This window comes from Psammomys obesus, unplaced genomic scaffold (genome assembly GCF_907164565.1).
Source record: "Psammomys obesus unplaced genomic scaffold, mPsaObe1.curated_primary_1811, whole genome shotgun sequence".
Taxonomy (NCBI): domain Eukaryota; kingdom Metazoa; phylum Chordata; class Mammalia; order Rodentia; family Muridae; genus Psammomys; species Psammomys obesus.
The window spans coordinates 11,191,212-11,216,623 of NW_026591598.1; the positions used below are offsets into that span (position 1 = coordinate 11,191,212).

The 25,412-nt window shown below is 53.3% G+C and overlaps 1 protein-coding gene across 2 annotated transcripts in view; it reads left to right on the forward strand.

Moving 5' to 3' along the window:
* The window catches only part of Ahdc1 (AT-hook DNA binding motif containing 1), a 69,589-nt gene that overhangs the window by 14,065 nt on the left and 30,112 nt on the right, over positions 1 to 25,412 (forward strand). Inside the window, exon 1 of one of the 2 annotated variants that reach the window (XM_055610911.1) lies at positions 13,151 to 13,449. The exons of the other annotated variant lie outside the window; for it this stretch is intronic. The gene's annotated coding sequence lies outside the window, so the exon portion shown is untranslated. Of the gene's footprint in view, positions 1 to 13,150; positions 13,450 to 25,412 lie in introns of those variants that run through there. 2 annotated transcript variants of the gene reach the window in all.

Consider the following 25,412-nt stretch of genomic DNA (forward strand, 5'->3'; position numbering starts at 1 on the left):
ACACATCCACAGTGTCACAAACGCAGATAGCATTGCTGTGCTACATACGGTACACAGCATGGCTCACACAGAGACACACTGGCACACACTCAGATTCACCAGAGCCCCAGACCCACAGCTTTAAAATAGTGTGTCCTCAGGGTAAGGCCACCCGGATCTGCAGGTGCAGACAAGCAGGCCAAGAGGTCTCTTGTATCCACCCCTTAAACACGCACAGTCAAGGGCACACGGTACCCCATAGACACAGATAAACTTAGACGCACAAAACCAGACACTGCCACCCAGACAGGCATAGACCAACAGCCATACTCTTAGACAAAGGCCCTAGATATGTACAGACAAAGACAGGCACAGACACACGGCTGGCAGGGCTCACACAAGCACAGGCGTGCACACCCGGACATAGACAAAGACAAATAAAATGCCCAGAGGTTTTGCTGTGGACAGATGTGGAGGCACATGCACATCTGGGCCTCTTTCCCAGCCTCCCTGCCTAGGAACGGAGAGATCTGGCACCTGAGAGGCTCTGAGGAATCTCTGCTCCATGAGAGCCCCCAGCCCTGGGCCGCCCACCTCTGGCACCAAGCCTATGGCAGAGGCCACACCAGCTATACCCTCAACACAGCCCTGACACCTCATAACTTGGTGACGCTTACAAGGACACCATCTCCCCCTGTGTAGTTTCTCCCCCTCAGTCTTGCGCCCCCTCCCCTTGTCTTTCTCAGTCTTTCTCCTTCTTTCTGCAGATATGTGCAACTTCAGCCAGGTACATAACATCATCGTGTGTGTGCGTGTGTGTGTGTGTGTTATATGCACACATGCATAGTTTTCCTCACTTAGACACCTATGCATGCCCACAGCTGTCATGGCTCTCTTGCACAGAGCAGCCCCCCCCCCCCCAATCCCCTTGCCATGTAAGACAACGGGTTAATTCACAAATACAACACACATGTATCCTCACCTCTCATCCACGCATGCATGCACGCACACACGCTTCCTGAGCCTCCCATCACTTTCCTTCCTCTGTCTCTCACAAACACTCCCGCTGCCAGGAGTGGAGCTGAGCTTCAGATTAGGCCCTCATGGCATTTGTCACTGCTCTTCACTATGTCCTTGGCCTTCCTAGCCTCAGCCTCTCCTCCACCTCCGGCCCTGCATATTGTGGCCTTGTATTCTTTTGTCTTTTTTTTTTTTTTTTTTTTTTTTCTGTCTAGTCAACAAGTGTATACGGAACACTCATTCGTTTTAACACGTATTGCTTGAGCATTGTTTGTGGGTGAAGAAGTCCCAGGGAGACTGATAACAAAGACAGGCATAGGCTCTCTCCTCAATCCAAGTTTTATGACCAACCTGGCTATCTGTTGCTTCTCTCTTTCTACTAGATTGGAAGGTAAGCCTTGATCTTGGGCTATTGCGGGATATGTATGAAGTCCTAACTGGAAAACTGTGGGAAGGGTGTTCTAGCCAGAGGGAACAGCATGTACAAAGCCTGAAGGGAATCAAAACTTGGTGTGCTGAGAGAATGAGGTGGAGCTCAGAGAGCAGAGGAGACTTCCGAAGTGGGCAGAAGCCAGGGGCCACAGAATGGTTGCCCTGCTTGGAGGGTGGAATTTGGTCCAGTGAGCCACAAGAAGACACAGGGAGTCTTTACCCTCAGAATTTGGATTAGGACAGAATGGAGACCAGTAGTTGGAGAAGTTTGGGTTGGTTTGATTTGTAGACAGGGCCTCGCTGTACAGTCCTGGCTGGTCTGGAACTCACAGACCTCCTCCAACCTCTGCCTCTGGAGTGCTAGGATTAAAGGCCCTCCTGTTTTGACACAGGGTCTCCCCCTGTAGTTTGGGCTAGCCTGGAATTCACGGTGTAGCTCAGAAGCTTGCTGTCCTGCTGCAGCTCCCTGGGCACACAGGTGGCTTATTTGGGAGGTTTGAGTAGGACAGGCAGGAGGTGCTTTGGTCTCACCTGGAAGAAGCATGCAGCACGACGGGGAGCAGTGTGGTTCCGGGCCCAGCGCCGTGAGGTCTCTATGAGCGAGTGCCATCATGTGAGAATGGGACAGTGCAGGCGGTGCTGGGCTTGTAGATAGCCGGTAAACAGTGGCCTCTGTGGTCAGGCATCAGTTGGACATGGGGGAGGACATCCGAGGGGATCCACTCAGCAGCTACTGAGTGTTGGGTACCATGCCAGGCGGTGCGACTCATAGTACCATTTGATGACATCATCAGGCAGACAGGAGAAAGTGCCCTAGCAGGTGGAGCATCCTGAGTGCTTAAAGGAGGCAAGTGTCAGGATCCTGTGTGGCCTGTGGAGCTTGGGGTAAACTGGTGGTTAATCTGGGCAGGCCAAGGTTGGGGAAGGAGCTTTAGGGAGGGCCATTCATTATCTGTTCATCCACTGTTGAGTAGGCCACAAGACGATGGAGTTGTAGGTTGGGGTTGAAGAGAGGGGTCAGTGTGGAGCCAGGTTTCACTCAAAACTCTAAATGTTTGATGGTGACATGAAATGTGACTCTTGAGATTCAGTTTCAGGCCCACCACATGCTTGCCTCAGTTTCCCCATCTGTGAAATAAGCTGTTGTCTTGTGTGAGAGTAAACTCTGGCATCATGTGAGGGTTAGGATAGCCAACTGGAGTGAACATCTTTGGCTTGGATCATGGGCCTTGGTAGAGCTTTCTTCATGGGTGGACTGTGAGAATGAGAGTGAGGGGTCTCCAGAGAGGGATTTAAGGCACCCTGAAGAGAGGACAGAGCCCAGCACAGAAGACAAAGTTCTTCTAGAAAGGACCCAAGAGAGAGGGCCTCTGTCTGTCCTCCATCCTGCCCTAACTTGTGTAGCAGTGGTTATGGGCCATGTGCCCAGCAGGACATGGTGTCTAATCTCTGACCTGGGCTGGGTGAGTGCCCTTCCTCCCATTGATGGAGGAGCAAGGTTCGGGAATATAATTCATGAAGGGCCATGAGGCCAGTTGGGGTATCAGAGCCAGGTGAATGTCTTTGGGGAGGTGTGCTCTGCATGATCTTCAGGATTGCCAGAGGTTATAGCGTGAGGCACCCCCTTCTCAGCTGCCCCAGATCCAGGCTGTGAGGGGCCCATTAAAGCACCCACCTGTGAGGTGGGCCGGGAGAATTAATTTCCTGGGCTATTTTAATTTTGCTGTATTTAATTTGCTGTTTATTTTAATTAATTAACAGAGTTAATCTCTCATCCTAACTTGCTGCCACTGGTTCCTCTTGCCTTTCAGAGGGGTAAAGGCCTGGGCAGGTGAAAAAAGGGAGAAAAAAAGGCCTCTGGGGAGAAGGACTTCACCTTTCCTATCACAGAGTTTTCTCCATGGCCCCTGATTCTTCCCCAAGTGTGCCCCTGTCCTCCTCCTACCCCCACTTCCTCTCCCAGGTTAGCTTCGGGGCTTCAGCTAGAGTGGTGTGCCCTTGAGAAGCCTAACTTGAACCCTGCCTGTTCTTCAATAAATGGTTTCAGTGTCATGGGGTTGTGAGAGGGAGCTTGCTCTGGGTAATACTTCGAGGCCGTTGGAGAAGTTTTGAGGCAGGAGGATGTCAGTTTTTGACAGCTATCTGCTGTACTAGTGCTCAGATAACATGATCATTGAGTGGTCAGGTTACCAGCCCGACCAAGCACGTGTGACACATTCATGGACATGGTCTCAATTGTTACTGATACGGGACAGGATGGAGAAAGTGAGGCCTCCCAGAGGACAAGGGACTTGCCTGAGGTCACCCAACAGCTAAGAGACGAAAGGCCTGGACTCAGGAGGCCAGGACCACTGGCTTGGGAGTCACAGCGTCACAGTGGCTTCCCCGAGGATAAGGTTTCCGCCTCCTCTCCATTTCCCTGAGCGTCTTCACTTGACTGAAGCGCTCTGTGGCCTAGCTCAGGAGGCCTTTCATCTTCCAAGGCAGGGTGGAGCCCTACTTTCATTAAGTCCTTTTTTTTTCCCCCTCTGGTGCTGAGCATCGAACCCAGAGCCTCAAGCACACTGAGCACATTCTGACCCACTGAGCTGCTCCCACACCCTGACTTTACTTAGCAAACACTTAGCATTTTACAAGTGGAGGTTCACCTAGCCATCGCCTCTGTTGTTCTCATTTTATATACTGGCCCCCACGGCCTCTGTTTTACTTCTTTCACTCAACCGTGGTCACTTGGAGTCCCAAACTATTAACTGGAAGATTCTAGAAATAAGCAATTTATAAGTTACAGGTACTTTTGCTACAGTTACTACATTGTAAGCATTCTGCTATACTCTTGTTAGTCTCTTAGGATGCAGTAATTTGTAAACTAAACCTGAAAACACAGTATCTGTAGGGTTGGTATTGCTCACAGTCTCAGGCATTCACCTGGGCAAGTCTTGTTAACTTATCTCCCAGATCTGAGTTGGGGGAGGTACGGGACACAGGACAAGACAGGGACAACACCTCCTATATCAGAAGCAAGGCTTGTAAGAGCTGCAAGACATGCTCAAAGTCCTCCAAAGCCAATACTCATAAACTTGGGATGCTGGGATCAAGGTCCTTATTTTGAACCACCATGTTATCCACTCCCTATCCTCCCAACACACGGTGCTTTACTATGGGATGGAACTCAAAGAGAGAAAAAAGATGTCTTTGGGAAACCTCCCATCTAGGCTAAAAGGCAGACTTCACCAACTCAAATATTTGAAAGGGCAGAGATAGCCCACACATCAAGGCCTGGCAGGAGGACCCAGGTACAGATAACACCAGGTGTCCCTGGCTGGCAATCCTTTGTGGAGCATGGTTACCCCAATGTAGTGTTGACTACCGGAAGTGGACAGCAGAGCATGGATTGCCCTCACAAAGTTCGTTGTCCCACTGGAAGAATCAAGTTACATGTGTGAATGGTTCTCAAGGGTTGTGTCAGATGGAGAGAAAAAAAAAATCTCAAGTGTCATGATGAGTTTGAGAGTTTTGATCTAGATCCTGTGTTACCTACGGTTGCTTCTGTTTGAGCCTCAGTTTCCTGGTCTGCCAAGAGGAAGATTATAGGAGGGATGCTTTAGGGTTTTATTATGCTCAATGAGGTAAAATATGAAGTGTTTGAGCTCCAAAGCAGAGGCCAGCGAGTGTCCAATGTTCAGATCAAACACCTTGAAGAAAGAGAATCCCAGAGCACAGTAGGTATGAACAGCGAGGGCAGACGGAGGGCTGTGGCAGGCCCAGTGCTGGGGTCAGAGAGCCTGGTTTTAAATCATATTCATGTGGCTAGAGAGATGTCTCAGGGGTTAAGAGCACTTATTGCTCTTCTGGAGGACCCAGGTTCGGTTACTGCTCCCCATACTGGACACAGCTCATAGTCCTCCAGAGGATCCAATGCCATCTTCTGGCCTCTGAAGGCATCCACCCATATGGACACACACACACAGAATCTTTAAGTCCTACTCATGGTGCATGGCCTTGACTATCAGTAAGATGAACATGGTAGTAGCTCTCTCTACCTTTTTGGGGTATGCTGAGGATTTAGTTAATTAATTAATTTAACAAGTAATATAGAGAGCCTGGTACCAGATAAGTTTCTAACCACTACAGATAGTAAGGGGCTGAACATTTTAGCTGTCTTCTTTCCATCACAATCTGGAAAGAAGTGTGTGTAGGGGGCTGTTGAGAAAGGAAGAATTGAGCAGGCTGCGGCTTGGATGGAGATGAGCAACACCAGAAATGTCACGATGTGGGCTGATGCTCACTGCGCGCTCGGTGCCAGGCACCGCGCTCAGGAGGCAGAGCTTGGAGCAGCCTCGTTCTGCAGGTAGGAAGTGGGTTCCGAGAGGCACAGTGACATCCCCAAGAAACACAGCTAATCAGGAAATCACACACGTGCACATACACATGACAAAAGTAAAGGAAAGAGAGAAAGCTACCTATGGGGCTACCTTCCCTTTCTTCTTTCTTTCTGTCTATCTATCTATCTATCTATCTATCTATCTATCTATCTGTCTGTCTGTCTGTCTGTCTGTCTGTCTATCTGTCTATCTGTCTATCTATCCATCTGTGGGTCAGGGGAGTCTCTCTACATAGCCCTGGCCATCCTAGAACTCTTTCTGTAGACCAGGCTGGCCTCAGAGCAGCCTGCCTCTGCTGGCATTAAAGGGTGTGCACCACCGCTGCCTGGCTGGAGCTACATTTCTTAATCACAAAGATTCAGACTAGTTGGGGGCTGGGTGGAGACTGATCCACCAGAGGAAGGAGGAAGCCCTGGTCAGGAGAGACACAGGAACAGCAAAGAAGGGACAGAGGAATGTGTGTGTGCGTGTGTATATGTCATATGCATATGTGTGTGTGTGCGTGCATGTGTACTCATGCTCAAACATCTAAGAGAAAAAGGGAGGGGAGAAGGGAAAGAGACAGACTAACCTGGATAGTCCAGGCTGGCTTTAATTTTGAACTTGCTGTGCAGTCTTCAGTTTGAACCACTCCAAAGGCCTTAAAGCCTTCAAATCTGGGAAGCCGGATGGGACAGAGTCTGGGTAGGCTCCCCCCCCCCCCCCATGTGAGCTCAAGTAAAGGGAAGTGGAGTCTGGCAGGGATGTGCCCGGCGGGACAGGTAGGTCTTGAGATACAGGTGAGTTGAAAGAGAAGGGGCCCCAGAACTTTCTAGGCAGGGCCCAAGCACTAGCCTCAAGGAGAGGACGAATAGTGTAGGCTGAGCTATGGGAGGAAATGTCCTGCTGAAGGGCTGGTGGCCTCAGGGGCATTTGACGGGCGACAATAGGAGGCTTAGCTCATCTTCAGGAAAGGAAATACAGCACAGTCATTAACAGGGTAGGCTCTGGAGGTAGCCCAAACCAAGCTGCTTCCTGCCCACTGTGTTTAAGCTAAACCTGACCCTAGGAGACGACCTGAGCAGTAGAGTGCTGGGAACACAGGCCAGAAGTGACTCTCTCAGTCCTCAGCTAACGAATGTGTATTTGGGGTTAGGCTCTTCTAGGGCACAAAGCAGTGAACAGAATTGATGTTTTTGTTTGTTTTTAAATCTCTACCTTTGGTGAATTCACAGAGGGTAAAATATTTCGCACAAAGGCAAGGTAGAATTCGTGACTTGTTAGATGGCTACCCATGATGGCATATATCTAAAATCCTAGCCCTTGGAAGGCTATAAGGCAAGGACAGCCTGAGCTACATAGTGAGACCCTGTCTCCAAAACAAACAAGACTGTGTGTGTGTAGTTTATTAGATGATTATTAGAAGTTCCAAGAAAGAAAATGAAGCAGTGTGGAGCCTGGAGAAGACGAGATTGCAAGCATGCCCTGGATGTAGGAGTTTTGGGGGGGAGGTTGTTGGAGATAGGGTTTCTCTCTGTATAGCCTTGGCTGACCTGGAACAGTATAGGACCAGGCTAACCTCCAACTCACAGAGATACATCTGCCTCTGCCTCCCCGAGTGCTGGGATTAAAGGCATGAGGCCCACAGCCCAGTTGGATTTTTGTTTTCTGAAATGAAGACCTTGCCATGTTGGCCAGGCTGCTGTGGAACTCCTGGCCACTCTGCTGCCTCAGCCTTCTGAGTCTCAGGAAGCCCAGGTGCACAGCACCACTCTTGGTAAGGATAATTCAGAATAAACTTACAGAGGCAAATTTTAGTAGAGCACCCCCCCCCCCACACACACACACAGTTTTCAAGCAATTTATCCTTCATGAAGATAATGTGAGGTGTGGGTATTGCTGTTCCCATCTATAAGATGGGGACACTGAAGCTCAAAGGGAAACAGACTTAGTCAGGACTTTGAGGGTAGTGCTATGCCCTTGACTCCCTGAGAGTCCCTGTGGCAAGGGGATAGAATGAGAGTGGAGTTCAGAGGACGGGTGGAATAGTAAACCACTGTCCACACATGGAGCCAAGCTGGACAGTTAGGGCACTGGCCTACTTCCTGGAGCCAGAAGTATGGTCGGTACACCTGCTCTGTTCAGGGTAAGCTGAGAGCAGCTGGACCAAGGAATAACCCCAAGGGCAGAGCAGGGGCAACCAGCTAGGCTTGAGGTACAGGGTGATGGATCTCATCTGTCCAGAACTGAGTAGCTCTGTGGGTGGTATTCAGATGGGTGGAGAGGAAGAAATCAGCCCACTGACCAGATGAGAGGGAAGGGTGAGGTGACCAACAGGGCCCACGCTGGCTGTGAGGGCCACCGAATGTCAAGCCAGAGACCTTGGCCTTGATGTCATCAGCTGTAAGGCCAAGACACAGAGTCACGAGGAGATTCCTTGGAGGTGATGGGGGTGAGAAGTCCACAGAGGAACCTCCACAGCTGAGCAGGTGAGGAGTGATGAAGTCAGGCCAGAGAGACTTTGAGATTGGAGGAAGGAATGAGACCTGAGATTCGTACTCTTGGACACTGGCCTGGGGTCCTCTAAGTGCTCATCCCTTCTTCTGTGTACCTTTGTTTTCTCATTTAGATTTTTTTTACTTTGGGGGCTTAGAACCCATTTTGAGAAGATGACAGAGCTAGGGCCTTCTCTCTAGATAAATATGAGAATAATTTGGTTAGGGGCTGGAGAGATGGCTCAGCAGTGAAGAGCAATGACTGCTCTTCCAGAGGACCTAGGTTTAATTCCAGCACCCACATAGATGCTCACAGCTGTCTGTAACTCCAGGATCCAACACCCTCACATAGACACACACACAGGCAAAACATCAACAGCACATAAAATAAAAATAAATTATATATATATATATATATATATGTTATATATAAATATATATGCTTAGCATTTTGTGAGCCTATAAACCTAACAAAATTCATTCACAAATTAAGCTGGAGGGTCAGTGGAAGAAACAGCAGCCCCTAGCGCTGAGCGCTTGTTCTGGGCCAGGTGCTGCCGGTGAGGCATTCTGCCCCACAGTCCTGCGAATGCTGCGCACATCCACATGATTTGCAGATGAGGAAGCTGGGGAGGCCTAGAAAGGCCGAGTGACTGGCCTCAGAGTCACAGCCGGAAGGTAACACCAAGTTTTTTGCCTGGACACTTAAGGTTAGCATTCTAGGATCAAGGCGGGGAAGAATGGTAGGAGCAGAAAGCCTTGGAGAAGTCAAAGCCAGAGGTAGGGAAAAGGGCAGTATTGATGCCAGCTTTAGGCCCTGAGGTGTGAGAGGCATCAGGTGATCCAAGGTGAGGGTTGAGAATGATGATTTCACCCAGAGCTCCCTGGCCTGGCTTCCAGTCTGCCTTACAGGATCCCACAGCAGATGGAGTCTGCCGGGCAAGGGTGGTGTGCAGGCTACTCTAACTCCATGACCTGCTTAAGCTCAGTTGGCTGGCAGAGAAGTCCTTATCCCTGACCCTTTGACTCAGCCTTCAGTTTAGTCTCTGGAATCTACCCTCCCTAACTGTCCCAAGGCCACTGAGAAGATCCAGTGGGCCTTGAATTCTCCTGGGAAATGTCGAAGTAGAGAGACTCTTTCCATTCCAGAGAAGAGGCCTGGGGTCCGTCTGATAAGAGACAGGAGACGCTGGAACCCAAGCTGCTTGGGATCCATGTTGGGTTCCCTTTAAGCTCCATCTAGAAGCATGCAAGAAGTGACGGATTCCGCTAGGCCACTGGCTCAGGCTGGAATCTAAATTTATGGCAGTTGGACTTGGTTGTCTAGAATAGGTCTTTTTGTAAAGGGTCAGATAGGAAAAGTTTTAAGGCCTTGTAGGTCATTCATTCTCTGTCGTGATACCTTGAAAGTAGTCTTAGACGATACATAGAAGATCTGGCTGTGTTCCAGTCAAACTTCGATTATGAAATAGACAGCAGGCTGGATTTGACCCATGGGCTGTAATTTGCCAAACTCTTGGTGAAGAGCCTTAGTCTTTCTGAAGGCTATGCAGACTTTAAGCTAATATTCGTGATCTCTAAGCAAGTAAGTTTTGATCTAACCATTTGGGATCAGTGAATGTAAAATGGATGACAACCAAGTGGGAGCACCTGATTGTAATCCCAGCACTGGGGAAGTTGAAGCAGGAAGACATTGAGTTTGAAGGTCAGCCTGGGCTACATATTGAGTTCCATACCAGCCTGGGCTACAGAATATAGTCATGTCTCAAAAAGCAACAGCAATAAAAACAAACAAACAAAAACTAGTGAGTGGCTGAAAATAGTTTAAAAATCTCTGGCTTTGCCTAAATTCACAGAAAGCTGGGGTGGGGGAGTATGGGACTTTGAGATGTAGACCCATGGGTAAGGCTGTGGTCTGGATATGGGGAAGTGGGTGAGCGACAGCCACAGATATTGATCTGGACTGGCAGCATTTTGGCTGTAAGCCAGCGCGGCATCTGATCTACAACAGCATGGTGTAACAAAGCTCAACGGAAGGAACACACGTAATTAAAGATTTTTCTAATACCTACTGTTTTCCTTCTTTGAAACAGGGTCTTACTGCACAGCTCTGGCTGGCCTGGAACTCACAGAGATCCACCTGCCTCTGCCTCCCTGGTGCTGGGATTAAAGGCATGGCATGCACCACCATGCCTAGCCTAATACTCACTTCTTTTTTTTTTTTTTTTTTAAGACAAGGTGTTTCTGTAGCAAAGGGGGCTTGGAACACATTATGTAGCCCAAGCTTGCCTAATCTCAAACTCAAGACCCTTTCTTAGACTCCCACATGCTGGAATTAACAGGCGTGTGTCACCAGGCTGGGGCTTCTAGCAAAGAAAAAAAGAAGCAAAAATCCACTGAAAGACGTATCTTATCTAACCCAGCCTATCAAAGATAGGATCATCTCAGCATATAATCACTGTAAGATTACTGAGATAACCCCCCCCTTTTTTTTTTTAATAGTAAGACTTCAGCATCTGCTGTGTATTTTACACGTAAGAGCCATTCTGCACTTCAGACTAACAGCATTGTCAGTACTCAGAAGCCACGTGTGGCAAGTGGCAGCCGTTTCTTCGGGAGTAGATGCAGGAGCCATGAGCCAGAATAGTCTGGAATCAATAGGGTTGAAGCGCTGGCTTACACCCTTAACCAATTTGCACTGGTGTGGACTGGCCCAGCGGGAGACAGCACCTGGGCTGTGGGTTGAGGGGAAAGGCTCCTCTCCCTCCGCAGTTCTGACCAGCTGGCCCCAGGTGGACCGTCTCCTGTGGCTCCAGGCCTTCCTCTCATCCCAATGTCACCTCTGCGGAGTCTGGTCTGGCCTGGCAGGTGGGGGAGGGCAGGGTGGCAGCTGGACCCTTGGAGCAGAAACTCTGTCTCTCTAAGCCAGCTGCTGCCAGCCTTCCTGGACCGACTCTATGGAAACAGGGGACCCGGAGACAGAAATAAACTGCCAGGTTTCCGGGGCGGAGGGGGGGTGGGGGGGTATGTGACTGCCAACCTTTGTGTTTCCTTGCTTGGGGGTGTGTGGAGGGAGCAGGAAGCGGCTCTGGGCTCTGTCACAGGATGCTCCCCCCCCCCCCCCCGCACGTGTCATCCCCCTTCACATCTCTATACCCCTTACCTCTGAGGCGGGGTTGAGACCAGAGATTGATAAATGGTGACTGCAAGGGCCTAGGAGTCTGAGATGGGCATTTGACAGCAGAGTGTACTCTTTGGGCTCTTCCACATCCAGTTTGTCTCCCCATTTTTAGACACTATAATGGGGACCCCCTAGCTGGCCCACAGCAGGTGTTGAATAGACTCAAAGGGCCGCGTCTAGACTAAAGAGTTGGAAGATTTGTATTGGGTGCCCACTTTGCTACTGGACAAAGAAAACTCCGAGTGACACATTGGACCTCAGTTTCCACCGATGTTTAAGGGTTTGTCTTGTGTCTGTAATTAATTCATATTCTGAAGCCAGTTTGTCGATTTGGGTTGTGCCATTGTCTAAACATACGCTGGCAGGTCACTTCACTTTACTGAACCTCAGTTTCCTCCGGAGCAAAAACACTGTCTTTATTGGGACCTTGGTGGAGTTAATGCTTTCTGATAATGCAGAGCCGTTGGCCACTAACATTGAGTAGGCGCTAGATGCAAATGTACTGTATGGAAATGCACTGTTTTGGTGTACGGAACTTTTCCCCTGAAAAGAGGGGATCTTTAATCCCTCTCGCTTTATAAATGGAAAGACTAGGCCCCACTGCCCCCTCCTCCCCCCCCCAAAAAAAAGTGAAGGTGTTTTGCTCAGGGAAAGGCGCACAGCAAAGTGAGTTAAGTACCCTCCAAATAACGCCGGGTAGCTCTTCCCAACTTACAGGTAAGGAAATCGAGGCCGGTGATTGGCCACTGGTGTTCGGTGGCGTTATCCAGTGAGGCCTGAGTCCGCCGCTGGGGAGGGAGTGCCCGGGCCGCGGGCGCTCCCCGGAGGAGGGGCGTGCAGGTAGCGGGCGCCCTGGAGCCACCGCCCGTGCAAGGCGCTGCTAGCCATCCCGCCGTTCGGCACGCAGAGCAAGCCAGTCGGGCCGGGTGTCTCCCGGGCCCTCCCCAGCCCGGAGCCGGATCGAGGCGGCCCTCCCCTCCCCTTCCACGTGTCCCTCCTCCGCGGGTAGCCGAGGGCCTGGGCTAGCGGGCCGGGGGCCAGGAAAAAAAAAAAAAAAAAAAAAGCCGAAAACCCCGCGGCCGGGCAGCTTCCCGCCCCGCTCAAAATAGCCCCCGACCGGGGCTGCCACGCATTCCGCCGGCCCCGGGGCGCGGGAAGGGGCGGCCGGGCGGGCTACGTGGCCGCCCGGCCGAGGGGGACTGGGTGGGGGCGAGGGCGGGCCGCGCGCTCGGCCGGCCGGCATGTGGCCCTCCTCCGGGGAGCCTTGGCAGCCCGGGCCGCGCGCTGCGCCGGGATGATGGAGAGCTTCTGGAATTTCCTGCAGCTGGAGAGCGCGGCCGGTCGGGGGAGCCGGCCCAGCGCAGCTCGGGAAGGGGGCGCCGAGCCGCCGCGCGACCCCCGGCCGCGCCGCTCCGGTGGTGGCGGAGACCTCCCCGCCCGGTCCGGACCTCCCCCGGGGCGAGGCGGGAGGCTCCCCTCCCCCGCCGCTCCTCCGGGGCTGGCGGGGGTCCAGGCCCGCCCTTCCCGGCCTGGGCGGCGGACAGGGGCCAGGTGCAGGCGGCGCCCCTCCCCCAGCCGCCTGGTTTCCCTCTCGGCCCGTCACCTCGGCGAGAGTCAGGAGCCCTGCGGCCTCCTGGGGAGGGGGCGGGGGCGCAGGCGCAGGCACCGGGGCGGCCAGGTAGCTCGAGGGCCGGCGGCGGGAAAACTCGCGAGCGGATTCCTCCGGCCGCCAGACCCGCGCCTCCCGCTCGAGTGGAGGCGTCGGAGGGAGGCGAGGCGGTCCTCTGCCGGGCCCCCTCCTCTTGCAAGCTCCGAGCCAGTGGGCGACGGACCGCTGGAGAAACCCTGGATAATTCCCCGACTCCGGCAGCAGCGTGCTTTTGGGGGACGACTCTGCACCTTGCAGGTCAGGGCGTTCAGGAAAGGGACCCGGGAGGGAGGGCCTCCCTTTTCCCGGAGCCCTGAGACCCAGGGGCAGTTGGTAAGTGACCTCACATGGCTCCCTTTTTCTTTTCTTTTTTTGCACTGTTGGGTGGAGGGGTGTGTGTGTGTGTGTGTGTGTGTGTGTGTGTGTGTGTGTTCAGAGATTTGTTTCCCCACAACTTTGCCTAATTCCAGCACCGTTTGGTAGAGCGCTGCAGATGGAGACGGATGAACCGTTTGGCCACTCCCAGCCAAAAGCCCCGGTTCAGTTACAATTCCCGCCCCCACCGAGCGTTAAACCAAAGCTGTGGTAGTAGGCTCGCTTGGAACCCTTCTCGGTCCTGTACTGTTCAGTGACCTTGGGCAAGTCTCTTCGCTCCTGAATTTTCCTCTCCCTTTTCTCTCTGAAAAACTAGATGATGGTAGGCAGGCAGGCAGGCCTGGGCCTTGAAGTTGCACTTGTAAAGCAATTAGTGTAGTGCCTAGCCATAGTAAGGACACCTGAGTAGCATATGCAGTCCGTTCAGGGGAATAGAGGCCACCTTTAAAGCATTAATTCCATCTACCTTGGCTTTCCAGGGTAATCAGTGCCTCTCGGGAAGGATGGAAAGGGAGAGCCATTGGCTTTATTGAGTGTTCATTTATTCATTAAGCCCACGCTTTACTGTTGTTAGTTTCAGCTCTCTTACACTGGGGCAAGAGAGCTTTTAAAGTGCTGGGAGCTGGGAACCGGTTCTGGTCACGATGCATTAAATTAAAGTCCTACCTCCCGGGGCCTGCTCTTACGTGCGGACTGGAAACTGATGCCCGGGAGGGGGCTGGTCTCCTCCGGATGCTCCCACTGTTCCGCTGGGGGTGGGGCTGGCGGAGCACAAAGCTTGGCTTCTCCAGGTGTATGGCCCGGGCAGGCTTAAGGTCAGTAGGAGTCTTCCTTTGGGGCTCTTTGCTCACTTAGCACACTGCCACGGCCAGATGCGCAGATTCAAATTCAAATTCCCCTAGGCTCCGCTTCAGCCCAGGAAGCACACCTGGACCTGGGTTGTTCCCACCCTCTCCCCGCCCCCACCTTCCGAGGTTCTGTTTTCCGTTTCCTTGGCCTTCGTTCTCCACTGAGAAAGGCTAGTGTACCGGAAGGAGCTCAGGATTCGCTTCAGGAGGGCCAGACTTGCCTCCACTTTAATCCAAGCGCCGGGGAGGCGGAGGCGGGTGGACCTCTGTCACGTTGAATCCAGCCGGGGTGCCACAGTGAGACCCTGTCTCAGAACGACGACTAGGGTTCCATTTGACTGTAAATTTGAGGTCTACTTCTCTGAACCTCAGATTGCCTTTCGGCAGAACAGAAGTAAACTACGTAGGAAGGTCTAGAGATGGAAGGGCCTATCGGGCTCAAGGCCTTGCATTTAATCCCAACACCACCAGCTATTACATAAGGATATATAAAACTACCTTGAACACCTACCTCTTCCCAGAGGCATCCTGGCAGACATCTACTTAAATAATACAAGACAGGGATGGATGCCCAGGAACGAAAGGGATTTTTGCTTTGAAGGCTAGGTCTAGGGAATAGAGAAGAAGCTTTTTCTTTGGGTTCTGCTAGTGCTCTGGGGTCCTGGTTCCAGAGTTCAGGAGCTTGCCCCAAGGCTGGACCAGGAAGTCCAGCGCAGCCCAGTCTGAAACACCACACAGGAGCAGCCTGTTTTGCGGAAGCAGAAAGCGTCTCCCTGGTTATGAATTAGGCAGCAGGGTTGTAGAACAGGTCCTATCAGAAGTCAGCATGCCAGCCGGGGTGTGTGTGTGTGTGTGTGTGTGTGTGTGTGTGTGTGTGTGTGAGCGACTTCAGTTCCCAGCACTGGAGAGGCAGGCGGATCTCTGCGAGTTTGAGGCCAGCCTGCCCTGCAGAGCAAGTTCCAGGACAGCCAGGACTACACGGAGAAACCCTGTCTCGGAAACCAAACCAAAGTCAACATTTAGCCATCTGGCTGGTTTCTCTGAGACCCATAGAGGGCCCACACTAATGGACTGAAAACCAGCCGTTAGGCTGTGTGGCTTTGAGGAGGCAGTCTCTCCTCTGTTCCCTTCTGCCTGATGCAAGATGGATTAGTGACTCCCTCAGGCACCTTCCAGCTCTGACAGGCTCCAAGCTCCTGTTGACTGATGTATCCTAGGAGATAGCACACGGAAAACCAAGTCGGCTGGGAGATCCCTGTCAAGGTACCCCCCCCTCCCCACCCCAGAAAGCTGGAGTGCCTTCCTTACTGAAACACACCCTTCAGGGATTCTGACGGAAATCATAGTGGGTGGAGGGGGCATGTCACCCAAGTGAGCAGCATTGCTGACTCCCAGGGTTCCTAGGTTCCTGTTATCTGGAACAAGAGAGGGGCCTGTGCTCAAGAATAAGCGCTTGTGTCAGGCAGGGCTGTGAGGCTATGTGCTTGTAGAGGAAAGGAATGTGGGGTGTGTGTGTGTGTGTGTGTCAGGGACCAGTCAGCCTCTAGGGATGGGGTGCTGGGCACGGGGCGTCTAACTTGTGGGGTGTGTTTCCAAAAGTGTCATCGAGGTGGCGGTAGATCAGGGCGTGCTCTAGACAGGGAGGCTGGCCTTGGGGAGGAAGAACATAAGCTAGAGGAGTTTGCTTTGGGTCTGGGCTGGACAGGCTACAGCCTCGTGAGTAGGCAGTCTGGCCTCTGCCTAGGTTTGTCCACTTGGTGATAGGAGTTGAGCTGAAGGGCACTCTCTTCTGAACGGCAGTTCTGTTACCAGGGTTTCATGAACAGTTGACTGTCGGGAAGGTGTGTCCCTGGAGGTGTGTATTGTAAGATGGTGGGCGACCCCTGGTCATTTGGGATGCTCTCTGATTGTATGGGTTATGGATTGATACTTTCTGGCCGCCAAACAATCCTGGCCATGTTTTGGGTACCTCTTCTCCTCTAGCCCCTATCCAGAGGGAGGCCTCGAAACTGGGTGAAGAGAGAGGAAAGTCTGTCCTTCTTAGTGACTGTAGTTAAGAGGGAGCCTCTAGGCCGCTCTTTCACGGTAATTTTACCACGGTGCCTAAGTCAGAAACAGGCGTGAATTGACCTTTTAACCCCTTCCCCGCCACAGGATTAGATTCTGTTTCCTGTTCAATCTTCTCCAGAACCAGTTCCATCCCAACTCACCTCCTGCCCGGAACAGTGGATAAGCAACCCCAACCATCGCTTTTTTTCTCTCCACCCTTCTCAGGCCTTGAGGGGGACCTTAGGGCCAGGCTGGTGCAGGGTCTGGCAGGAGCTGAGGGCCCAGGCGGGAGTGATAAATATTGAAGAGGAGGGATTTCGGTGTGGGCTGGAGCAGCTGCAGTGGTTCGAGTGTCACACTATCTCTCCCCAGGTTTACTGACCCATTTCCATTCACGCGGCTGCCGGTTACCTAGCAACGGCAACAGTCCCCCCAGAACAGGCGGAGTGTGTGTCTGCCATTAGCGACTGCTGCAACTGTGTCAAGGTTACCCCGCTCCCTGCAAACCCACCCCGGCGGGTTTGTTTTCTGCCAGCGCCTGGCACACACCATGCCAGCCCAGGCAGGGGGAGAGAAGAGGGCTGGGGGCCAGCCATAGGGGCTTGGGTGGGGGTAGGGACGGGGACGAGGCTCTGTGGTTCCCAATCCAATGGGAGCCAACTTGGATGGAGTCCGAGGCCCCCCCTCCCCCCATTTGCTGGTGGAATTCCTGAGCCTGAGGGGAGCAGGGGGTGGAGCTGTCCCTCAGCCCTGACCCCCGAGATTCCAGAGCCTGGGGGGAGGGGTGTAGGGCCAGGGGCCTCCGGGAAGCCTGCCTGGTCTGACCCCACCTGGCTTGTTCTCCTGCCCTGGCTTCCTCCCACTTGTGTATCAGCTCAGGGCTCTCTGTTGCTCTCGGCTCTTTGTCCCAGCCTCTGTGCCTGGTCTCTCCCTTCAGACTAGGGACTCCTGAGGTTGGGGTTCACAAAGCCTCCTCTCTGCCCTCAGTACCCAGTTCCTGGCTGTTTTCCCATATTATGATAGAGAAGATAAAACATTTAGGGTGGCAAGGGATTTCTTAATGAGGACTAGCCAGGCAGGCAGATGCCCCCATCCTATTGCTTGAACACGTCCTACCCTCCATGAAGCCATTATATGTGGGATTGGTCGTAGGAAGTAGAGTGCCCATCACGGCTGCTTGTAAACCAGGCTACAAAGGGTTAAGCTGCCCCCCACCTTGGTATGTGAGCTCCTAGGCTGGGGGGATGGGAGCGTGTGTGTGGAGGGGTCTATCACCTTATAACCACTCGTGGTCAGCTCAGACCTGACCAGTCACATTCCTTCCCAGGAGGGCTGGAGCTTAAGGCAGAGAGGGCAAGAGGCTGGTTGATAGGAATGGAGGGGGTTGGGAATGGGACACTCTACCAAGAAGCTGGGGCACGGAGTAGCTGGGCTGATGTCTGAATCCAACTCTCATTTTCCAGGCTTCAGTCTCCCTATCTTTTCTCTCACTTCATATACCTTCAAACCTTCCAGGTAAGGCCACGACACTGTGGCATAGGTGTACAGGCCTGATACCGATTCTGAACAAAGAAGAGCACAGCAGAGGCAGTTTCTGACATGCAGAGTGGCCCGGGGACTTATGGGTAGCCTCCAATGTGACTTTCTGGTGCTTGCGGGAGGATGGCTGGGTCAGAGGCTCTGGCATCTAGGGTACAGAGCAGGCTGTGCTGAATAATTTGAAAGAGACCTGGGCGGGAACCCAGGGAGCCTGGTCCTCTGCCCAGCCCCATGACTAGCTCCTCATGGCCTCAGTCATGAAGAGCTTAGGCCAGTTAAGAGTCCTTCTCTCCTGTTAGTCAGTGATTATGGGTGAGAGACGAGGGTGGGCAGTGATGGTCTGGAGAGGTGTAGGAAGCAGCCAGCTCAAGGGGGAGTTGCAACATGATCCTGTAGCGAAAATAGCCCAGGTCATTTTCAGCTGCTTGGGCTGAGGTATCTGATCCCAGCAGGGCAGCATGGGCAGGGGGCAGGGATGCGCCTTCTGTAAAGCTCCTCAGAAAACCTGATGCCTAAGGGCTAGAGGCTAGAGAGAGGTTGACATGTCTGGCTAGGCTTCTTCAGACCCACTAAGCCCTGGCAGGGGCCCAAGAATTGAATAAGGAATGCAGAGGGTTAACAGGAGGTGAGGCCTGGGCTCCCCCTTTGGGTCCAGGACTGGATGAGGTGAAAGGTCAGCTCCAAGGAGTCCAGGGCACAGCTAGGGAAAGAGAAACCCGATCCTTCTCCCTAGCTAGGCTCTAGGATCACAGCACCGCCTCCCCCGGGAAAGGTGCTTTGACACCCCCAGGGAAGAGTTTGTTTGGACTTGTTCTCATCAGGGGCTGTGGGCTGGGGGAGGGTCCAGGCCAGTGGGGTCAGGCACCCCAACCTGTGTGGAGTTCTTTGTCATCTGGGGTGAGGGGAGTTAGAGGTGATCCTGCTGGAAACATGAAAGGTAACCTCTTCTGGTCCCACTTGTACCCTGGTTCCAAAGGCCAGCGTGGGGGCGGGGAGGGGATAGTATAGGCACGGGTGAGTTAGAATTGCCAGCTTGGTGCTAGACTGGCATTGAGATGTGTGTAGGATGGAAAATTACACCTCCATTCAGACATGTCTGCTGTCTGGTCATATGTGTGCTGGGGTGTAAGATGGTGTGATAGGAGGCAGAGGTAGCACATTCAAGAACTTGGGCTCTTAAATCACGCTTGGCTTTAGTTCAGATCTTTGCCTTTGTCTTAGTATTGAGATCAAGACTCATGACACTAAAACAGGCTTTTAAATTTTTATTTATTTATTTTTGGGTTTTTTTTGTGGGGGGGCAAGGTTTCTCTATATCCTTGGCTGTCTTAGAACTCGCTTTGTAGACCAGGCTGGCCTTGAACCCACAGGGATCCACCTGCCCCTGCCTCCCAAGCACTGGGATTGGTTACAGGCCACCACGCAAGGCTAAAAAAAAAAAGCTTTTAACCTCAACATGTTTACCTGTCTGCAGACTAGTACAGAACAGGTATTCAGCGTGAAGAATAATGTGAGCGGGCCTGGGGTGGAGCTCAGGGCTAGGGCGCTTAACATGCTCGAAGCTCTGGGTTCAATCCCTAGCACTACCAAAACTAAAAACAATACAGAGAAATGGAGTAACTAATCTCAGTAGCTGCCAAGCCAACTCTGGAGAGAAGTTGGTCAGCTATAGACATCAGAGGAGAGGGTAGCTTGGAGACTGACTGACTTGGGTGGGTGTGAGGTGAACGGGGTTGTCTTGTGAGGCAACAGATGGTTCAGTTTAGGGTGGTTCCTTTTGTTGACCTCTGGGGCTAGTGGCAGCAGTGCCTCCCCCCCCCCCCAACTCCACCCTGGCAGGCTTTGTATGGCTCTGTGGGTGTAACTGTCCCCAGAGTGCTGCTGTAGGTATGTTTGAGAAGGCGCAGGCATCCTGAGAACAAGTAGCCTTTTGTCCGCTTTCAGCCCCCAGCTGGGCCAGGCTCTCTCTCTCTCTGGGGGATCCCCTGTTTCTGAGCCCAGATCCCAGCCCACAGACTGAGTCTCTGCCCGCAGGTATCCATCTGAGGGGTGTGGATGTTCTGAGTGCTCCATCCCCACCCCACCCCCTATCCTGGGCAGGGGGAGACTTGCATTGAAGTCCCAGGAAAGGGGGTCCGAGGCTGGAGGTGTGCCCAAAGCCCCACCTCCCCTACTTGAGAGTCCTCCAGGTGCTTCCATCCTCCTGGAAGTCTGCTCTCCTGAGTGGGTGGAGTCAGCTGCAGATACTGGAGCGGGCCAGACTGACTGTGGGGTGGGGAGACCTCAAAGGGCTCCCCCTTCCTGAAGTGGGAGAGGCCCACCGTGGACCCTGAGACCATGCGCGCAGCTCCCCCCTTGATTTTTAACAAGACTTCTGGGGTCCTTTATTTTATTTTTTTTCCAGTTCCTGTCCACATTTTGCCAGATACTACTCTCTGCAGAAAACCCGAGAATCGATCCTCCCCTCCAGTCAACGCACTCCTCCCCGTTACCTTCACTCTTGGCTTGCAGAGGGGGAGATGTTGAGGCACTAACCCCAGCTACCCACGAAGTGGTTTACTGTGTGCTCGACACGTCCCTTCTGCGTGTGATTTATCTTTTCACAACTGGGTTGGGAACTCCCGAATAGGGGTTACGGAGATGGTGTGAATCAGAAAAGGCACCACTAAATGTTTAGGTTGGAAACATGGTTGTGGAAGAAAAACTGGCCAGAGCCACACACAGCAAGCAAAACAGTCAGAGCTAGAAGCCAGGCCCCCCCTTGCACCCTTGACTCTGGAGGTGTGACTAGGAGGGCAGAGCTACAGGGGGAATTGCTAGAGGGAGAGACAGTTCAGCCCTATCTCTTCACACAAAGATCAGAAAGGCACTAGGTGTATCTCTCTTTGCCTTCCACACATCTGTACCAGACCCTCTGAATTGGAGGAAAAGGATTCCATATTGGCCGTGCTAAGAGAGCATTTGCAAGCCAAGGGAAGCAATTCTGGACTTGATGAAGTATTGTAAGCCTGGTGATTGGGGGTTACTGGTTCTGGGGACATAAAGATTTAGCTTGCAGGTGGGAGGTTCCAAGTTGGGCAAAGAGGAGTGTTGGGAGCCAAAGTATGTGGGGGTTCAGTGCAAGGGAGGCAGAGATTATGCTGGCCCAGCACTCTTCCCCCCACACACACACCCACAGGCTGGCCTAGTGGAATGCTGGGAAGCCCCAGGGATGAGACCAAGCAGCCAAGGTGTCTCCGGTGGCACGGAAGCAGTTAAGAGCTGCCTCAGCCCGTTCCTTCAGACAATTAGTGACATCTCGCTTGACAACACCACACTGAGCTGATGCAGACCTCACCCCCCCACACACAACACCCCCCCCACGGCCGCTTCAGCTGTTTATTCTTGGGCTTTAACAATTGGGATTCTGACTTGGAGGAGCGGGCGCCCTGCACTGCCCTCTGACCCACCGTCGCCTTGGCAACTGGAGCCCGGTAGGCCTGGGCTCTGCGTTAGGATTACAGATCCTGAATTCACAATCTTGCTTCCCTGCAAGCAAAAGCAGCAGCAGCATGTGGCATCTTCAGCCAGACCGAGGGGGGGCACAACAGAGGAGGAAGATCCCCAGGAGACATTCTGAGACACAGGTGGAACCCTGGGATGGCACATGTGACCTGGGGAAGGGTGCCTCCCCTGGGGTTGGGCAAGGCCCAAGAGCCCTGTTCCACTCTAGCATCTTTCAGTTGCTCTCTGGAAACTTCCTTCCTGGTAGAGCCCTAAGGGCAGGGGTGAGGCTTCTTCATCACACACACACACCCCTTCCCCCTTAGTCAGCCCCCTACCATGCCCAGAGCTCCAAGTGCCAGCAGACTGTGCCCCTGCCGTGCCCGCCACCATGGCAACAGGCCCCCTCCCTCAACAGCCCTGCTTCCCCCCCAAAGCAGCCAACTGCCCCAGCTGAAACCAGAGCCGATGCATCTGTGAGCCTCATGCCCAGACCCACATTCCATTTCTGTCCTCTGTCCCATTCTCCCCCCCCCCCCCCCCAGTTCTGGCGACATCTCCCCTCCTGCTCACGCCCCTCCTTCCACCCCTGCCTGCTCCTGCTGTTCCCCACACGCACACTCTATCCATCACTTAGCGTCTCCCCCTTCTTTCCACCCCATTCTGTGAGTGTATCTCTTGAGTGTCTCCGCTAGGCTCTGGGTGTGTCAGTCCCTCTGTCTCCTGCTCCCTGTGATGCTGTGCCTAGGCCTGTCTGTGGCAAGCCCCTCCATCTCACTCTCTGTGTGTGTCTTTGTCTCTTCAGCATCATCCTGCCTGTCTCTGTCTCTCTCTTCCTCTCTCTTTGTCTTTTTCTTTCTGTCTCTGCTGGCATGTTCTCCCTTCTTCTTTCTCCCCAGCTCTGTTTCCCATCCTCTCCTTTCTTTCTTTCTTTCCTTCCTTCCTTCCTCCCTAAGCTGTTTTTCTTGGCCCCATGCTCTCCTCTGACTCTCTGCCTTGATCTCTCCCTCCTCTTTCTGCCCTTAACTGGTTCTCTCTGTAAATTCAGATTTCTTTCAAGACTCTTCTGTTCTTACTTGGCCATCTCCCTTGTAACCAATGGCCAGGGAGCTGAGGGTAGCTTAAAAATGGCCCCTTTCTAGTAGGGATGGTATGCCCTGAGCACCCCACTGCGCCTATGTAATTGAACTTGAAATGGGCAGAGTCTAAGATTAAAGAGCCTGCAGAAGATGGGGTACCACACAAAGACTGTGAGCCTCCCTTGCAGTTACAGAGACTGGGCATTCCCTACTTGGTCACCCTTCTAGCAGCTCAAGTGACACAAAGGAGCAGAGCTAGACAAGAGCCCTTCTTTCTACCTTGTAGGGTATCTAGACCACACCGGTTCCTTTCCCCCTGATAGGATAGCTATCCCAGGCTATGCCTCAGTTTCCCAACTTGATACTCCCCAACTCAGGCTCCCTTAAAATACTTTGTGTTCCTGAAACAAAGTCAGCCTTATGGGAACAAAAAAAGGCCCAAGCAACTCACTCACTGCTCACCAGCCCCAGGAAGGCCACTGCCAGAACCAGAGTCTCGGAGAAGTTGGGGTCCTGTCTCCTTCGGTGCTGAGTGACCAGTGCCCACCTCTTCTCAAGGCTGGCAGCCCCTGTTGTCCTGCCTTTGCAGAGTCTACAGTGGCCTCTGGCCTGCTTCCTTCGATGAATGAGCTTAGAGTCCTGGGCAAATAGGCCCTAGGGTAGGGAGCTAGGTCTCCAGGATTCAGCCCTGGCCTCCGGGTGTGGTGAGGCCTAGTCTGGCAGACAGTTTTAGGACCCTGGGATCTGGACACTATTCACCAAGGGGGTCAGGTAGGGGGTAGGGGTGCCAGGGGAGGCGGGTTGCACGCAAGGCATGCTGGGCGCCCTTGGCGGGTGGGTGGGGGGGGAACAAAGCTGGCATCGAGGCCTCAGCTAAAATTAGCTGCTTCCCTGCGCGGGAGCAAGCATGCCTGCCAGCCGCCCAGATCGCCGCTGCCTCGGCAGGCCATCTGTCGCCACGTTTTTTGCTAAGTCCCCCAGGGCCCCCTAGCTCTAGCCACCCCCAGGGGCTAGAAGGACTCTGCTCTGAGAATGTCGCCGGGGAAGAGTTCTGGCTTTTGCTGCAGTCTGGCTGTGTGACCTCGGGCTAGGTCTGGCCTTCTCTGGACTTCCTCTCTGGACAGTAGGGGGCCCTTGAACACTGCAGTCTCAGGTCCTTTAGTCCTGTGCAGCAGGTGCTCTTGTGGGTCACAGGGGCAGCAGGGGGCTAGGGTGTGTTCTGCCCCCTCCCTTTGAGCTGTTGCTCTAAACCGAGGTTATAAGGTGGTCCAAGGGAGGTTGAGGGTAAAGGTGAGGGGGAGGACAGACTTGTATCTAATTCCTTGATCTTAGCTTAAGGCATTCTTGCTCTGTATCCAACAATACCTCAACCCCCACCCCCTACCCCACATCTCCGGGCCCCCTTGAAGGCGGCAATGGAAGCAGGGTTCAGTTGACCCTGGTCTGGCCTGTATCTTTAGAGGCATCAGCTCCTTAGTTATTGCTCCCTCTCTTCCCATTCTGCTTACACCCCATGGTCTTACAAAGCCAGCTTTACAGGTGGGGAGATTGGGATGCAAGAAGCTGAGTGTCCTTGAGGAAGAAACGGAGTGGGGAGTGGAGCCCGCCACCCCCACTTCTCTACAGCTGCTTTCTGACCCCAGTACTTCCTTGGCCCCTTTCCTCTCCTCTAAGCCAAGGAGTCTGAGCTGCTGCTCCAAGGTGACACAGCTTGGCCTGGGAGGAGCGTAGACTTGAACCCAGGCCTCTTGGCTCCTAGCCTCCCTCACCACTCTGGCCAGCAGGCTGGGCCTGTTCCCCAAGTGAGTCATGCTCCTGGACTTTGGCCTCCTTGTCCCTATCCCTAGCTCTGTGGCCTTACATGTGGAGAGGGGGCCTTTATAAGGAAGAGGGACAACCTGCCCAGCGAAGGGGGGCTCGGGCCACTATCCTGCCTGCTCCTTGAGCTCATTAGAAACGCAATGGGAGCTTGGGAAGGTGAACTGTCCAGGTTTTCTGTGCGCCGGGCCAGCTTCCCTCCCAGTGCTCCTCTCTCTGCGCCTCGCTGCCTAGCTGCTGGGTTACCCAGGCAGGAGGCCACAGTACCTTCCCTCCTGGTGTCCAGGGAGCAAGGTCACACCCAGAGCCTTGTGTGCCTCCACCTCCTCCTGGGGCCAGAAGCGTTTGTCACTGGGGCAGTGTGTGGCTGGCTGTGCCGGGTTCTAGCATTGCTGGGGTGACATTCATGCCTTGTGAGCTGTGACGCTTCTGCAGGCAGAGGACAGACAGTACCACCCGGGCTGGCGACAATGCTGGAGGAGGGATGTGGGTGGGATGTCACCTGTCCAAAGCAGGAAGAGGTGGCATGGCATGTCTAGATAGGGGGACACGGAGAAGGACAAGGTTGGGTTCCCTCCCTGCCTCATACTCTGGTGGGTGGAGGAGACTCGTCCCGTGGCAGGGGCTATTTTGGTACACTGTATGTGGCAGGTCTTTCTCTACATCCCACATCCTGTCAATGGGTAAGAGGTGCCTGGTTAGTTGTCACACGGTTGTGAGGGGTGACAACTGGAGAACCACCTTGTGCCATCTGGGTGTTTTGGATATGACCATCTCACATTTTCAGGGAAGCAACAGGTTGTGTGTTTAGCTGCTCCTGCTGGGTTGTCAGTGGCTGTATGCCTGTCTCTCTCCCTCTGGCAGCTGTGGGGTGTGGCACGAGCGATCAGCTCATGCTGTTGGGATGTTGTCAGTGAGTGAGGGGCTGGTCTCTCACCCTAAAGAGACAACCTACTACCCTGTGGTACGGGGCTGGCAGTTGGTAGGGCTGCCCCAGGCAGACCGCAGGGCCCCCAAAAGGCTGGCCAGAGGAAACACTTGTGGCCCTAAGCACAGACAAATAGGAGAGGGAGAGCCTTAGTGCCTCGTGACCTACCTTCTGGCC